Below are 18,698 nucleotides of genomic sequence, written 5' to 3' on the forward strand. Positions count from 1 at the left end.
CTAGATTAATTCCTAACTAACCTATCACACCTCCAAAATTAGTGAAGCCACTTTTATTAGTCTTTATATAGGTAAAATAATGGTAGACATGAAAAAGTTAATTACAGTGATGTTTCTTAACATATTCACTTTATGTTTCTGAACTTTCTAAAAATAATGTAGAAATTAATAAAACTCTAACTGAAGTGAAACCAATTTTAAATATTCTCTTAAGATACACCCTAGATAATAAAAATTTGTGTTTGTATGTTAAGATTTTTCTTGACATGAGTTAATAAATGAGCTGCACGCTTCAAGTTTTTTCTTTTTTTTAAATTCCTCCCTATAGAATATGATACAAACAATATTATTTTTGATTTGTTTTCACAGAAGTTCATAGAATTGTATCTACTTTGTTTTAAGATTTTTTATTTTCTTATTTTTTAGTTTTTGAATTTTTTTAATTCAAATTCGGTAACCGATCGGTTTATATTTTTTAGCGGAGCGGTAAGGTCGGTTACCGTGAATTTTGAGCGGTAACCAATGAATTTGTTAACCCTAATGTGGGTAGGGGTGTAAACAGGATGGATATTTTCCAATCGTCTAACTGTTTGAATGGGTTCGAGTCAAATATGGGATGACTGGTATCATTGTTCTAACTATTTGTATTCAACTCTGGATCAAGAAAAAAATATATAATATGATGCAGGATGATTGGTATTTGTCCGAAGTATTGAATATTAGGTGTTACGAGAAAATCTATTGTGATTTCACTTTAAAAGCTTGATAATACATAGGTAGGTTATCACACATCCGTAGACAAATAATAATAAATGCTCTTATTTTCACATCTCACCAATCACTCTCTGTGTGCTTATTTTGATTGCACCCCTATATTGTTTAATATGTTGTGTGGGGATGCAAATAAAGTGAATATTTTCCATCTATCCGACTTACCGACATCTATCCGACTATCTGCTCTGACTCTGACTCCGAGAAAAAATGTAGGATATGATACATAATGAAGAAATAATTATCTAGTATTATCCGTGTTTGATTTCGACTCTAAGAAAAAATATAGGATATGATAAAGAATGAGCTATACCTATATGTATCCAATCTAATTACACCTCTTGATGCGAGTGAGATCCCCTTAATATAACCTACTTTTTAGAGTGTGTTACTGTTATAGGACATAGTTGTAGTAACATGAGCATGTGTTACTGTAGATCAACAAATGTGTGTTACTAGATATTCTAGTAGTATATCTTGTTAGTGTTCTTAAAGGCTATATTACTAAGATGAGATCTATTAGAACATAAAATATGTGTTCTAGTATATTGAAAAAACTGTTACTACTCTGTAACATAATTATTTATATAATAGAATATTTATCATGCGTTACATAGATTCTAGTGTTACTACTCTATAACATAATTATTTATCTCTCAGGTGATAGAAGAGAAGGAGAAGGTGGACACCGTGTTGGACAACGGATGAAGGGTGAACCTCCAATATCCCAACAAGTTGCATATTCTCCTTTGCCTTCCTAACATATCGCCATGCAAAACTTTTCACAGCCCGAGAAGTTGTCTCTCATGAAGAGGCCCAAATGTTAGCCGCCTACAAATAGCTTACCCCGGCGCTCAACGTCCTCCAGGAAATACCCCAGGGTCATAATCCAGACAGAAGCTATGGACGGAGAGGATGCTCCCGAGCTCACTATTTGAGCTACCAAGCTTACTAAGGTGTTCAGTAGGGTCCAAGAAGCGGTCACCGAGCACCTCTCGAACTAGTCCCGACAGAACGCAGAGCTAACACTCGTCCATGTGGTGGCTACCGTGAATACCCACAAACTAGAGTTCAATGACAACATTATCCTGGAAGGATTTAGGGACAAGTCAGAAAATCTTCAGCCAACAAGGTCGAGGAAGTGATCGGAGTGGCCAAGGTCTTCATTGACTTGTTGTACTTCTTGCCCTCAGCATAGTCTCTTTTCTTTTATTTTACCTTTAACTTGCAGTTTTGTAAGAAAACTTGGTAGATTTTGTTAGTTTAAATTGGGAACTTAAATTTTTCTCCATGCCTGATGGGAGTATTCGTGCTGGACTCTTTTGATAGCATATTGTGATCTCTTTATAGATTCTTCCTCCAATTAGTTCAGGACACGTTGATTAGTAGCTTGAGCACTTATTATGACCAGCCTTTGGTCCGCTTGAGTGTAGCCCCCAGTCACCTGTGGAATGCAAAAAAGCAGCCTTTTTGCAACCCCGAGTTCATAACGCAATGGTTCTTCCCTTCTCATTAGAATCTTCTTTCAGGGAACACACAATATGTTGTCTTTGTTTCAGTTTCCAGCGCCTAGTACTTATTAAGCCTCCAATTATCTAGTCAGAAACAAAAATTCCTTGTGGGCAGTTGAGATAGTAAAAAATATCTTTAAAGTAGAAGGAACTCATATTGCCTTTAGGTCAAGATAAACTTTTCTCTTTCTTGGGTGTGTGTTTAGGATGCAGGACCCGAGAGGCGACTTACCCCATTTGTTAGGCATGACGATGCACGAAAAGACAAGTAAGGTAGAAAAAGAAAATCAATTGACTTCGTAGGCAATATGATCTTTATTAGTATGATAAGTTACTTGAAGGACTTACACTTAGAACTTAGATAGAATTCTAGACGACCATCGAGCTATGTAGACCCATCATCTTAAACCTAAATGACACAGACTAAATTAAGTGGACAAGTAGTGACCCTTATTGTTTCGGGGGTAGCATAGACGCTATTTAGTGTGCTTCGTATGAATCATGAAGCCGAGCCCCCGAATATTTTGGATGTGTGTCTCGAGGCACTGTGATCGCGGTACTTATCCACCTTGATCCTTGAGCTGTTGGGTTCCTCGCTGTAGGAAACATGCTTGGTTGTGTTATGCTCTTTACATTTGGTATCATTTATTATTTACCACTTTATTTGGTTGTGTTGTCATCAATCACCAAAAAGGGGGAGGTTGTAGGAAATATGCCCTTAGGGAGATTGTATTTACTTTAGGGCATGCATGTTATTTTGGTGGTTAATGATAACATAGTCAATGGGACTAACATGTGTGTCAAGTATATGTTTTAGTTGGTCTTATGGATGCAATGAATGAAGAAGCCACAAAAGGTAGGATAAAGTTTTGTTGAATTAGAGAAGACCTAGAGAAAATAACCTCACCGGATAGTCCAACACTGGACAAATTTTTACACGCTAGAGCTTTGTGTACAGATATAGTTGACCTCACCGAATAGTACAGTGTTAAACAAGTTCAACACACAAAACATTGAACATTGCAATTATAAAGTAGAAGACCCCACCGGATGGTCCGGTGCTTTGGAATTGTGCTTACCGGAGCATTTCTGACAGAGGGAGAGGATCACTTCACCGGATGGTCCGGTACTCATTGTATCGTACATGCAGGAGCATTTCCAGAGGAATGAAGAGAAGAAGCCATACGCCGGATGGTCTGGTGTGAAGAGGTGTGAACACTAGAGGCTTACACTGGAGTATTTCCTGCAGAGAAGTTTTCAATAGTTGAAGATAGATCACCTCACCGGATGGTCCGGTGTTCTATGTAATGAACACCAGAGGCTTACACTGGAGTATTTTATGCATAGAGGCAAGACGTGTCTCTAATGGCAGTAGTATGCACGCCTGATGGTCTGGCGATGAGAAGAAGAATGCACCAGCCAATCCAGTGTTTATAGAGGTTTTGAGTGGGGGTTCCAACAGCTAGTTTTCTAGGTTTACACACTAGATGTTCCAGTGAGTGTACCATTGTTAACGCTGGAACATTCGGTGTAAATAGTTTTTATGAGCCACTGGGGCAACAACTAGTCCATGGGGTTGAGGCTATAAATACCCCTCCACTCGGTGATTTAAGGAGGTTGGAGTCTAGAAAGCCCTTATACAACTAAGAAGCATCCAAGCCATCAAAGTGCTAAAAGTGTTCATCTAAGGTAATTAACCACAAGATTAGTGAGTGATTAGTGCTTATAGGTCTAGAGAGAAGAGTTTCTAGGTGTTGCTAACTAGAGAGTGGATCAAGGAGTGATCTAACCTTGTATCTCGTTGTACGCCAGCACCTTGGAGTCTTGGTGACTCACCTATACCTTGAGACAGAATTGCTCAAGCTTATTGACCCTCTGACTTGGTGTGGAGCGGCGATAAGATGCTTGTATTGGGACGCGAAGACCCTTGCCTTGGTGTCTCAAGCTTCGAAGTGAAGATGGCGACAAGTGACTAGGAAAGAGGCTAGTGATGAGACCTTGTCTTTGTGGGTTAGTGGTTCATCCGGGTTGACACCTTGTCTTTGTGACTTGGTGGCTTAAGAGCCTTGGTGAAGCTCCAACATAGACTAGGGGTGGTATTTATGCTATTGATATCACGAGATAAAAATCCTTGTACCGAGTTTTCTCTCTCTACCTTACTTACATTTCCGCATTTACAAACATATAATTTACCTTCCTAGATAGGTTGCAAGCTTTTTGATCGATAGAGTAGACACACTAGATAAATCTAGAGTGCATTTAGATAGAAATTGATATAGGTTTATCTTGTGTAGTTTTTGGAGCAAAATATATTTTAAGTGTCCTAATTAACCCCCCTCTTAGAACATCACCGATTACTACAACATGGTATCAGAGCTAGAGCTTACATTAGCTCCTTAATTGGTCTTAGAGGTTCACACTTTTCATAAGATTTCGCTAATTCAAGTGGCATTGGAGCATTAGTCTAACTGTGATCTATTAGGCTTCACCGTCTAGTGAGTGATGACATTCGAGGTTGGGATAGATTCCTATAATGCTCTACTTTTCGATGGCACATGTTTCCCACGTTGAAAAGTTCTAATGACTTGTTATTTGCAAGCTCGAGGTTTAGATGTTTGGAGAATCACCGAGAAAGGGATGAGACCTCATATCATAAATAAGGAGAGGTAATCTGATGCTATGTCGAAGAGTATCCTTTTATCATCTCTATGCATTGATGCGTTTAATTGTATTTATTCTCTCACCAATACACATGATATTTGAACTAGTCTTATTGAAATACATGAAGGCACAAAGGATGTGTGCAATGAAAAATATCATGTGCTAGTAACCAAGCTCAATGGCATCAAACAACTAACCCATGAAAATACTAATGACATGTACTCACGTTTGAATATTCTCAAGAGAATGATGAGCTCAAGAAAGAAGTGGAGAAGCTGAAGAAGGACTTGGCGAGATTAAAGGGCAAAGAACGTGTCCAACCTCCTCAAGATAACCTTGCAACCATGGTGAAGAAGCTTGCGGATGGGTCAACCATGATATGTTTCAAGTGCCATCAAGAATGCCATAAGTCCTTCCAATGCAAACAGGTCAAGAAGGAGGCTAAGGAGAAGAAGAAGATGATGAACCTCTACACTAAGTCAGATTACAAGATCAAGATCAAGAGAAACCACTACAAGCTCAAGAAGAATGATAATGGCAATGTGGTTGCACATATGGTTGAGAGAAAGGACCATAGGTGGAACCAACCCATTTGGGTGTCTAAAGAAGTCATCACCAACATGAAGGGGCTCTAATCGGTTTGGGTTACAAAGAAGACTTGAAACCCGAGGTGGCTATGGGGATTTATAGACTTGGCTTACAAAATGCAGTGAAAGTTCAAGCAAAGAAGCCAAGTGTACAAGATTAGGCGCTTTGATGAAGATCATGATCATCATATACCTAAGTTCACATCCAATGGTAAAAAGAGTTAATGGTAGCCAAATTCTTATTCATGCATTTTTTTTGCATCTACCTCATTAGCCTTGTCTAGGATTGCATATGCATATTTCAATTTATTGCAATACGTAGTGTAGGTTTTCATATAGTAGGTTGCTTGTGTTTTTCTCTAACCTATGAACAACCTACATGGCTTATTAGTGGTAGGTCCCTTACATGACATATCTCTCATTTGATATATTTTATGTGCCATGACTCCAATCTATAGGATAAATCCCCATTGTTATCAATAACAAGTACATATATCTCACAAGTATTCAACACTTGTATGCACCCATTTAGGGGGAGTATATCGTATAAGTTGTGATTTTGAGACTAACATATGTTTCAAATAATATCTTTTATAGTTTCATGGAGTAATCGATAAGTCCCCTAAGGTATGCAATGCTAAAGGCTTCAATTTGTATCTTTGTCAAATCTTTTGTTCATGTAATCTACCTCCATATATAATATGGCTTAAACTTCCTATCTTGACATATTGTCTAGTTGTGCATATATTTCTTTCTCATCATATGTATGCACATTTATAGGGGGAGTTTAGACTATATTATGTGATTTTAATGATTTGTGATCTATGTTCTTTCATCTCAATTGATATTCACATATCGTTTAAATTGAATCCCTACAAGTGGTATCACTTTATTGGATCATAGTTTATGAAGCTCTGTCCCACATGCTATAATATTTTTCCCTTGAGTTCAACATATGTTTATAGCCTTTTTGGGAGATTTTTGACAAAGGGGGAGAATCTCTTGCATAGGTCGATCAAGGGAGATAGTGGTGTTGGAGAAATAGGGAGCCACAACAAAGGGGGACTAAGTGGTAAGAACAAGCTTCCAAATAATGTGGTAAGACTTTGTGCTCTTTACATTTGGTACCATTTATTATTTGCCACTTGATTTGGTTGTTTTGTCATCAATCACCAAAAAAGGGGAGATTGTAGGAAACATGCCCTTAAGGAGACAGTAGCATTTACTTTAGGGCATGTATGTGATTTTGGTGATTAATGACAACATAGTCGATGGGACTAACATGTGTGTCAAGTATATGCTTTAGTAGGTCTCATGGATGCAATACATGAAGAAGCCACCGAAGTTAGGACAAAGTTTGGTTGAATTGGAGAAGGCCCAGAGAAATAATATCACCGGATGGTCCGGTGCTGGACAAGTTTGTACATGCTAGAGCTTTGTGTCCATATCCATTTGACCTCATCGGATAGTCTAGTGTTAAGAAAGTTCAAACACATTGGACAATGAGCAGTACAAAGAGAAAGCTGAAGAACCCACCAGATGGTCCAGGGCTTAGGAAGACAGAGGGTGAGGATCATTGTTGGGGCAAGAGATTGTCTTGCCCTGGCAAGTACGGTGAGAGTTTCATCTAAGGAGGAGACTCAAGCTTAGAGACGAAGTTTGAGAGGAAGGAACACCACAAATATACTGATAGTAGAAAAATTGATAGGTCTAGGGAGAGTATCACAGCGCGTGACTTTGTGTTTGTGCACTTCTGTGTCCTGTGTGTTGCCCTCTTCTCTCCCAGACGACCATGGCCTCCTATTTACAGGGTTGTACGTAGTTTAGCGTACAAGTTATCGCTATGTGCAAAATATCCAGGACCCGACCGAGTTACATGACCTTATCCTGGATAACTACTTTTTACCCTACATAGAAGATAAATATCCACCATGGTAACTATTGTGGTGCGTGCACCCTAAGGGGTGAGCCGGTCGCTAATTGCGGCCTAACGCCATGTTGCCAGGGGTGTCAGGATAACCTCATTGCACTGGGGTGTCAGGACGGTGTCCACTAGCCTAGGTATTTAATGCCCGTCACTTCCTTGCAGGCAAAGGATAACCGGCGTTCCCCTTCTGACAGATCTTTCTTGAGGCTTGATGACTCCCTCCGTAGCCTTTGGGAAGCCTACCCGAGCTCCGAAGACAGGGGCTCTAGGGGGCATGGCTCCGGGAGGTGGAAGCTTCGGGAGGCATGGCTTCGAGAGATGGAGGCTTCAGGAGGCATGGTTCCGGGAGATGGAGGCTTCGGGAGGCATGGCTCCGGGAGATGGAGGCTTCGGGAGGCATGTCTACGGGACATGGTTACTCCGAAGCCCGAAAGTCCAAAAGCGTCCTTTGGGAGGTGTGGGTCCATGGGCATGGGCTAGCTGAGCCAAGGGGCTATCAAGGGGCCTTAATAATGACCCCCAACACTAGCCCCTCAAGAGGGTGGCCAGCAGAGCAATCGGGCCCACGGTTCTTTTGGAGCAGGGCCTCTGACGGTCCTTGGCTTTTCTGTTTGATGGTTCATGGTCCCTAGTATCGCTTGGATTTCCTTGGAAGCTTCGATCCACTTAATTTGAACTGTCCGTTTGATGACATTGGTGATAAGGGGTATTCAATGCACCCTGTGAAAAAGGCACGATCACGCCTTGTCAGGCGGATGTGGGACGCATGGCGTCTTGTGGTTGGGGGGTCGTGGGGGGCGGTTCCACTCCCCCATGATGGTCGCCTGGTAGGTGATGGGACAGGGCATGCAACCGTTTTTCTAGGGGAGGTAATCTCTCCCTTATCTTTATAAGGAGAGGGATTACCCTGAGCGGCCTTCTCTCTTGTGCCTTCTTCTTGTCTACCCTTTACCTCCAGTTGTTCTTACTTTGTGTATGCGTCCATCGATTGCTGCTCTTCTTTCTTTCTTGTCGTCCAACACCTTCCTCCATCCTCTTGTGATCCGTATGGCTAGCTCGAGTGCCTGGGTGGAGCTGGAACTCAGGCGGCGAGCGAAGCCACCGGTGCGGCCGTGGCGGGGGGCCCTTAGGTTGCGACAGTTCCTCCGTTGTTGATGGGGCTACCGCCAGGGCTGGAGCTCCATCGTGCCAGCAGAAGTCATCCCCAGTGGACCACCGTGCTGGGGGTGTCTGCCATCGATGACGAGGAGCTTGACTAGATGATTAGGGAGGGGAAGATTCCCTTTAGAACCGTTGCTCGGTCTTTGCTGGATGAGGAGGTCCCGAAGCCTCTACCCCATAGGGTCATGGTGTTCGAGGATTTCTTCAAAACAGGCCTGGTCTTTTTGTCGGTGCCGCTACTCTAGGAGGTGCTTTGCCACTACTACGTGGAGCTTCTGCAGCTCCATGCCAATGCCATCACCTGCCTGCCCACCTTCGAGTGGGCCATGCGAGCAGAGGGGTGTGAAGGGAGGGCGGATTTCTTCGCAGCCCTACACTTTGCTAACTGCCAGCCTAAGATGATCAAGGGCAATGGGACGAAGAGGCCCCTCAGCTTCGGCAGTGTTAACTTCCAAATACGGTCACAGTATCGCGATGCCTTCCTTGTGAAGACTATTAACGGTCGGTGGTATACCGCCTGGTTGCAGCGATGGTTTTACTACAACGTCGGCCTCGCATCCCCCCTTCGCTCCATAAACTGGGATATCGTGTATGTCCCGGATCTGGAGACAGGGATCATGGACGACCAGTTTGCTTCGCAGCCGGCCCTTCTCCGAAGGGTGGCTGAAAAGATGAGCATGCATTACCTCATGGAGGAGTTCACCATGTTGCGCATTCAGACCCTTCAGATGGGTTGGGACTGCGCCTTCGAGCAGGGTGCGGAAGAGTGGCCAAAGGTGTGCTCCAATCCCCCGTTAGTTCTGGTGATTCCTTTTTGTTGTCTGGTTTTTGATCCACAGATGTGAGCCACCTTTTTCTTTCAGAGAGCTACCTTTCGCTGGAGCGTGTGGAGGAGATCGCGGAGGTGATCATGGGCCCACCTACTCACGTGAAGTGGGAGCGGCTGGTGTCTCTGACACAGAGCTGTGAGAGGTACAACTGCGTCAGCTTTCATCTTGGAGTGGGGGCTCCGGCGTGGCAGGATCCACCGGACCCTAAGGCTGCTGGGAAACGAGCGCGCACCGCTCCTGCAATCCGCGTGAAGCCACTCGGCGGCATTCTGTCTTGGAAGGTTTGCATACCAGCTTGATGGCTGAGTCGTCTGAGGTGTCGCTGGTCCATAGGAAACTTCAGAGGCGGGTCGGTAGTGCGGGTGACCCGTTCAGAGGTGAGGGTCAGCTCGGTGGTGGTTACCGGGGGAAGGTCCAAGCCTCACCGGATATTTTCGGTAATGGCCAGAGCCGGAGAGGAGGCGTGGCCTCCATGGAATATGATTTTGGGTTCGCCGGTTTGGATGTTGATGACGTTACGGGCCCTTCTATGAGAGGGTTTGAGGGACTTGGTGAGGCATCATTGCATCGTTAGCTATATCCTACTTTGGTCGTGCACCAGGATCTTGATTTGTGTTTATTGATATTTTGCAGCAACCACCGAGGTGGATGTGTCTTCGACTCCTCCTCCAGAGGCTTCAAAGCCCCGGCAGGGGTCGAGGACTCCTCCAGAGGTGTCCCTGAAGGCTACCTTGTGGGACGCAACCTCGTCTGCACGAAGCCCCAAGCCAGTTGGTGACTTGGCCCTAACGGCCGGCGTTGGGGGCACTGTGCCCTCCGCCAGGGCTCCCTTCACGACGGCCGAGGGGGGGCCTGGCCTTATGGTCTTTACTCTGGATGACTTCATGCTGCGCCTAAAAGCGTCAAGAGCCTTCGTCGCAGCCTCCTCTCTTCTCTGAAGTGGAGAGGTCGAGCGATCGTTGGCCCAGCGTCCTTTGGAGGAAGTGAAGGTGTGTGGTAGCGGCGGCCCTGTAGGTTAGTAGTTTAGTCATGAGTTGCTGAGTCCAGTATCTGGTTTTGAGTAGCTCATTTTGTCCTTTTTTGTCTTCTGTTGTGCCTCATAGCAAGTAATTTTGATGAGGGCACTAGGAGATGGGGGCGCTAGGTCTTTGCTGCGGCCCGTGATGAGGTTGAAGACCTTCGTCAGGCCTTGAAGATGGCCCGAAAATAGGTGGAGTCTTCGGAGGGTTGTCTTCAGGAGGAGATGCCGCTCTGCGAGCGTGAGGAGGGTCTCCATCGGGAGGAGGTGTTGAAGCGGTAGCGCATGGAGACTGAAGCACACAAGGCTGCCAAAGACCTCCGGGAGGCGAGGGAGTTCGCCGACGCGGCCAACACAGCCCGTGTGTTGGCCAAAGGTGATGTTGAGACCCTTCGGGCTGCGGTGAGCAAGGTGCAATGAGAGCTGAAGGAGGCTCAGGCATCAGAAGGGGTACTGCGCTCGGAGTGCTAGTAGTTAGCTTCACTTGCGTTGGAGGTTGCCCGGATCACCTCTGATGCCATGAGCGGCCTTGGGGCCAGGTGTCCACCACTACCCTTTAACTCGAAGGCCAAGTTATGCAGCTCTTATGGCTTTGGTCTACTGTGAAGGTCATGGTTAGAGCTGCGAAGACCTACACGAGGTACAGTCCATGCATGGCCGTGGTGCTCCAGCTAACCCTCTGCACCAAGCGGGGGTTGGTCCCCTCGAAGTACTGGAGTAGCAGGTGTTAGACTCCGTGATCGAGGGATTTCGGCCAGAGGCACGTTCGGTGGAGATTCGCGCGGCTCTGGAGAACTTCCGCCATAACTTATGGGTGAGGCATGCCCGGAGCATGACGCTGCGCTACATGGCAGGTTAGGTGACTCTAGGTGACTTGGGGGTTCTTCGCCCGGTTTCTTCGTCGGGAGGTTCGACCCTTCATCTAGAGCCTGTAGGTGCACCACAACCCTTTGGAGGCTTTTCGCTTCACACTGTTGCGCGACAGGAGAAGTCTTCGCGTGTGGACACCCCTGAGGTGTAGCTCTGTCGTAGGCTGTCTGTTTTTTGCTTTCTTTTCTTTCCGATGGGGGTAAAAGTCTTAGTATGTTGACAAACCCCTTCTGGTTCATGTATTTGAGCTTTTTCTTATCTAATAGAGTCATATCTGTCTTCTTATGGTTTGCCTGTGTTGTTCTAGAATGTTTGTGGCTTTGAGGCTAACTGGAGTTCGATCTGTGTATATAGGTGCAGCGGCCCGAAGCCAGAGGGGGCCTCGCTCGTATCTAGGATGGTGCCTCGGGGGAGGGATCAAGTGCATCCGGAGCGTCTAGGGCCACTCCATCCATCCAACGGTGGAGTCGCTTCGTTATGCTCCGCTACTCTAATGGGCACATGGATCCGAAGGTGGCCGCCGATGTCTTGGTTAAGGTTGAGCTGGAGGACCCCCTTCTGTCTGCTTCAGAAGTATATTTTGTTGCCAAGGATGACTGGTGTGTAGCCCGAATAGCCCGGGTGGTTGCTAGCTCATGCTTCTTTCAACGCTTCATCCTCCCCCGGGATTCTAATGGAAGGGTGCCTTCGGAAATCCTTAAGCCTATTCTGGCTGAGGTGAAGGTGGAGGAGGTATAGGCTGCGGAGTCCCCACCGGAGGAGCATGAGGAGGAAGAGCTGGATTTCTCAGCCTTCTCCTCGTATTATTTCCCAGTGGATCCTTCATCTTCCTGAGGTCGAGGGGGCTCCATCTTAGGTAGTAGTTCCCTTCGTGGAGGGGATTCACATCGACCCCTTGTGCGCAGTTATCGGGGTCAATTCTCCAGGTTCCGCAGTATTTCTAGGAGGCATGGCAGTCAAGCGCCCTCGTCCTCCCTTAGTATTTCAGGGAGGCAAGTTTGGTAGGCATAGATTCGATGTACAGTGGTTAACTAAATGCATACTCTTTGTATGTCATTTATGAATAAACTTGAGTTGTGTTAGGTTTGTTTGTTGGCATTTATAATTTATTGCATCAACGGTTTGTTATTGTATCAACGCTTCACCTGTGCCCCCTATCCCAGCCCCTTCGGATTCCGGGGCTATACTGGGCCGCAGGGTGTGAGATCCGAGGGTTACTGCGTTGCGTTAGGTGTGAGCAGGTAAGAACATATCGTTTATTAACGTTTCGATGTCGATGCCTTGTAGTACGGAGGCTAGGCCTTCAAGATGCTAGGGAGGTTATCCCTCTGTCACGTAGGTCAGCCAGGCCTTAAAGATTAGAGAGGGTCTCTTGCCTGTCCGACACTATAACACCCTGATTTTTAGATTTCTCAAATTTCTAGAATTTTCCAACATTATAGAATAGCTTCACCAGTAGAATAGGTTTAAAACCTATTTTCTTAATCAATCAATCAATATAGGTTATTATTTTGTGTGCATTGCATACTGAGTTTTGCTAGGAGCTAGGTAAATACATTAGAGTTCTTTTTTTCTCTTTGGCATTTTGAATGAAAAATATTTTGCAAAAGTTTTTACAAAACTCAGTAGTGAATAAGTTAAGGATCTTAATGGTTGGAATTCAAAATATTGGAATTCATCATCTATTCAGTCCTTGATCATACCTGATCCTTCTCTAGGTCAATTCAAATCTTTTCCAAATCCTTGTTTAAAGCAAATCTCTTCTCTTTATCAAATTTTACCCAAATCCAAATTCAAATTCCTTATCTAGTCTAATTCTTGTTCAACCTCATTTTTCATTTCACTTAAATTCACTCCAAACTCAATTCAAATTCAAACCCTATTCAAATTTCTCTGCAAAAGTTTCTTATCTAAACCCTACATATACCTAAAGTGTCTTTGGGCTCAATCTTGCTCAAGTCCAAACCCTTAGCCATGTCTTCTAGATGGCCCAACAAAGGATCCATAAAATCTGTAAATTTTTGTGGAGTCCTAGACAGCCTCATCTTTCCATGAAGTTTCGGAGTTGAAAACGGCCTCAAATGCAAATTATGACAATACCAAAGTTGTAGGTCTCGTCGAGTGCTTCAATTTCAACCTATGGAAGTCCCCTTTTGGATAATGGAGCTAGGAGTTATGACTCCCGTAATCAGTGCTGTGCATATAAGTCTGAGCTCAAACAGTTTATCTTGTAGTGCATTTTGGAAATTAAGATGGTGTTTTCAGAAGTTTCAATGAATACCAAAGTTGTAGATAGTTTTGAGTAGTACAATTTGGTGTCAAGAAATTCCCAATTTAGAGCCCGGACAATGGAGATACCATCCTCGGAATAGAGAGCTGCGAAAAAGGAAACCGTAACCGACTCGAACTTGAATCTGATTCGTGTTCGGCTTGAACTCCACCTCAACCAGCCACCCCTAGTCCTATAAATATAAGTTTTACACCCTCTCCTACCCCTATTTCATGCCACCAAACCCTAGAAGTCGCTACTGCCCTGTCCGTGCGCCGTCGCCGTCGCCCGTGATGCGCTACCTCGTCGTCTTGTCCGCGAATCCTCCTTCCCCGACCATCAAAGAAAGGTGAGGACCCCTTATTCTCCTACCTTACTACTGTTTTAGCATCATACTAAGTCCTTACCCAAGCCCTAGCCTTGGCCAAAGCCCGATCTACGCCGCCATGATCATCACCGTCGCGGACAGCTGCGCTGTAGCCGATTGGCATCGATGTTCCCGGCCAACTAGTACACCGTTTGCCATGCCCTTTCACCGGTGCATGTACCATGATGTTCCCCACGCCCTCACCAACCAGATCAGCTAGTAGAGTAGCCAAACCACCGTAATCAAGGTCGACATACCTGCTGTCCGGTTTCTGGACGCATTCTGCGCGCGCACCCGATTTGCATTCGCATTCCCCGTCAATCCCAAAGCTGTATGGATGCACCAACCACGTCACGACATGTCCCATCGAGTCTTCTATGTTACCCTAGGAACCCATCCCCATTTGTGCAGTGACACGACCAGGACACCATTGCCAACCACAGCATGTTGCAGCCATCACCCGTCTCATCTCTGTTGATCATTCTTCCTCTCAGTTGATGATCTACCCAGAACTATGCCATAGAATTGTGTTTCCGGGATATATGAACATCTTTGTTCAAATGTTTTCTCAAATGTCATAGCCAATCTCCTGGAACGCGAGCATCTTCATTGCTGCATCTGTTCGCGGTCACCACCAAACCTAGCAGTAGTCATCACTATTTTGCCGCTTCCTTGGATGACCCTTTCCAAATCCAACCATACCGCTGAGTTATTCTTTCCGCGTTCTATGCTATGCTTCCCTTGTTTCACTAAAACACCACTGAAGCTTGACATCGATGTCTGTGGCCACGAGCCCGATCGCTATCTTCGATGAAACCCGAACCACCACCGCTACATAGAGTCACCCGTAGTATCCTTAACCTAGAAGCAAAATCCCAACCATTTGATCATGGGTGGTCGATACTAGATCTCAGCGTATCCCTTCTTTAATCCAAGATGGTACTTGCATAGCACGCCACATCGTTCTCCTTAGCCTAGTCAACGAAGTCTGGTCTGTCCTAGACTTCTTGAATCTTATGCAATGATGTTATTAAGCCTCACGCAGTGATTGTGCAATAAGGCCTTTCCCATAGGAAGATAGTTCCGGAAAATCAACATTTCCTTTTCAGTCTATTCCATCTTCTGAAAGCTCATTCTTTTTTCATCTTAACTCCGATTTAGGTGATTCTTGTGTCTAAATGTTTCTAAAATCATGCATGTCCAACCATAGTGTTTGTAAAGTGTTTCGATAATGTTTGGTATGTTGTTCTTAGTGTTTTCCTTTGTGTTGTTTGTCGGTAGTTCTCGCGATTAGTCGATAACATTCTGGAGCAGTTCGAGGGACTTCAAGACCAAGATTTCGACAACACTGAGCAGCATTGGGAAAAAGGCAAGTGTCCTTGATCATCTTGAGCCTATGTTTTGAAATATTTTGTTTTACAAAATTGCATGCAGTGTGTGTCAAGATGATGGGTAGTCACCTATGTAAGGGTTTTCCCTAGATTTTCCCTTATCATCCCTTGGAACATAGATGGTTTATGGTTAGGTATTTTTGGTGTATAGATTGCTTAACCATGCTTTTGGGATATTGGGAAGTGTCATAATCTTGATTAATGAACTTATGCAACAATGGTGGTTAACTTGTTAATGGTATAGCAACATGGAACCTTAGGCCTTGAGCAAAGTGGTTTTGGTGGTTGTCATGGTCATGATGTTGGTTTAGTGTTTGCTCAAGTAACCTAACTAAGGACCAATTCATGGAGCGACAGCCCAAGAAATATCGTACCAACCACGAGACCTAGTATGGGACAGACCTGGCCTATTAATTAGTGGATTTCAGTTTTTGTGTGTGCCAAACGGAAGAGTGGATGTGTGGGGATGGCAAAGGCTAGAACTATTTGGTTAGTGGTATGAGATGTGTAGTGGAAGGGAAGAGTGAAATCTTTCTGGAGCTACAAGGCACAAAAGGGGGCTTCTGGGTGGTGTGAATGCCACTTTGACAGCGGTGAAACCTAGTGGGCATGCACATACTCGATGAAACTTTGTAATAGCTTTGAAGTGACTTTCCGGGTGACACACCACTAGCGTGTGTTAAGTGTCTAGCTAACACGGCAACATGGGAATCACGACTTGTGGGGAAAGCTGGACAACCACTGAAGAGTGTAAAAACTATTATAACAGCCGTGCTCATGGTTATGAGAGACTTGGATCCTCACATAATTAGTGGGTTGTGATTAATGGGTTGTGGTTATGTATTTGGTTGTGGATTTGGTTATAGTACAGAGAGTACTAGACAGTTATGGTATGCAAGGTGGGGAGCCTTGTATGCTGGATGTTGGACTGTATGGGTTACATTCACTTAATAATTGTTTAATGCTTTTTGAGTCCAAATATGTTTTCATTACTCGCATTTACACAAATATATCATGTGTTAGCCTATTCTTGAAATAAGCCTGCATATCATTACCTTTCCCACACTTGTTGAGCACATCATGTGCTCACGCTTGATATTTTCCCTATGCCATGTGACATGTGTGCTGCTGCTCAGTGAGTGAAGATGTTGAAGACTATCAAGACGAGGTTGTGATGTTCTAGGCGCGTGTTTCCCGATCGGTTGCCTGCCGTGTTGTTGGGCACAAATGCTTCTGTTCCGCTGCAGATATTTTCATAGAAGATAATATATGTCAATTTCTATAAGATTTTAACGTTTATTCTATAAAAGTATTGCTTTTGTTACTTCACTTGTGACGTCCTTATATGTGTTGAACATCCTGGGCACACATAAGCCGTATCGGGTTTTGGCCGTTAAAACCGGGTGTGATAGACACGGAGGCAATGCCTTCAAGATGCCAGAGCGGTCTTTGCCTCTCCGCCACGTAGGTTAGCTAGAACTTAAAGATGGTGGAGGGATATATGCCTATCTATCACGGAGGCTAAGCCTTCAAGATGCTGTAGCGGTCTTTGCCTCTTCGCCACGTAGGCCAGCCAGGCCTTAAAGATGGCAGAGGGATATAATTCCCCAGCACGGAGGCACTGCCTTCAAGATGCCAGAGGGTTTTTGTTCTCTGGCACGGAGGCAGTGCCTTCAAGATGTCAGAGGTTTTTACCTCTCCGGCATGGAGGTGTCTTCAAGATGCCGAAGGGTCTTCGTATGCTTTGTGTGGGATTGTTGTGGGGTAAGGGATTTTTTGGGAGGTAATACCTCTAGGTTTGGTGGCTATTTATGGGTGTGTAAACCTATGGTTTTTTATTGTCCTGGACCTTGGTGAGGACTGAGCCTGAGGTCCCCTACACATAGTATTGCGGAGGGTCTCCTCATTCCAACTATGTTCGAGGGGGTCCCTTCTGTATCGGCCAGGCGGTAGGAGCCGGGCCTGTTAGACCTAAGGACTAGGTATGGGCCTTCTTATTTGTTGCACAGTTTTCCCGGAGCTAGGGCACATTGAAGTACTTGGTCGCTGAGCTCGAAGTTTCGTGGTGCAACCATAGGATCGTATCAGGCCTTGGTTTTCTTGATGTAGTGATCGAGATTCTAGATGGCATGGAGCCATGTGCCTTCGATGAGATTGAGGGAGAGCTCTCTTTCTCTGGTAGTTTGTGGAAGTTGCACCCTGAGCAAGCATCCCTTGACCTCGGTGGGGGTCATGGCCTCGTCACCATATAGGAGGTGGAAGGGGGTAAATCCAGTGGCTCGCATGACAGTGGTGCGGATGTCGAACTGCCGCAAAGCATAATTCGATGCCGAGGTCATCACAGAATTGTCTGAAAGGCCCGAAGTCGAATTGTGTGCTGTTATCGACCGTGAGCTATCGTGGGACACCGAAGTGGCAGATTATGTCCTTCCAGAATTTATGGACATTCTTTGATGTGATCGTCATGAGGAGCTCGGTCTCGACCCATTTAGAGAAGTACTCCAATGCTACCACCGCGTACTGAAGGTTGCCTTTGGCATGGGGGAATGGTCCGATAAGGTCCATGCCCCAACGAGCCAGGGGTTAGACGGGAGCGATTGGTTGTAGGGGAGCCAGGTGCCGGTGGCATCAGCGTTGAATCCATTGGCATCCTTAGCAGGTGTGGATGAGGTCTTCTGCATCAGACATGATTGTAGGCCAATGGAGCCCTTGGTGAAGTGCCTTGCCAGCTAGGGCATGAGGCACCAAATGGTTGCAGCGGTTCGACCATCGCAGACCACCGCGCCGGAGACGGGACGGAGGGAAGACGGCGCGCGCATAAGGTATACAAGAACATGGGGAAGCTCACCATGCAGCGGGTTGGGCCGGTGAGGCTGTAGAATAGCGGGGCAACGGAGAGGGGCGGAGAGGAGGCTGCCGGCGTTGAGGGAGAAGACTCGGCCGAGCTCAATCCGCACGGGAAACGCCGGGAAAGGAGGGGAAACGGCGGGGAAGAGCTTCGGCGACCCTCCTCTGTGCTTCTCTTGGCCCGGGCTCGGTGGAGGCCATCGATGGTGTGGTGATTTGGCCGGCGGCCAGTGCGTGTGTGTGTGTGCTCTGCGCTCTGCTTTCCGGCCGCGTGAGAGGAGCAGAGAGAGAGAGAGAGAAAGCAGAGGGCGGGGAGGGGAGGATAAGGACACGGCGCCGTGTCCTGGTTTCCGGCGACATGGCCTGGCCACCGAAGTCAACAAGGGCGGCGTCGCGTGATCTGTGAGAGCGGGAGAAGGGGGAGCAGCGAGCTGTGCGTGCGAAGGGGATGACAGGTGGGGTCGTGAACAGTGCCGGCAATGCAAAAT

Source organism: Phragmites australis, chromosome 14 (assembly GCF_958298935.1).
Source record: "Phragmites australis chromosome 14, lpPhrAust1.1, whole genome shotgun sequence".
NCBI classification, from domain to species: domain Eukaryota; kingdom Viridiplantae; phylum Streptophyta; class Magnoliopsida; order Poales; family Poaceae; genus Phragmites; species Phragmites australis.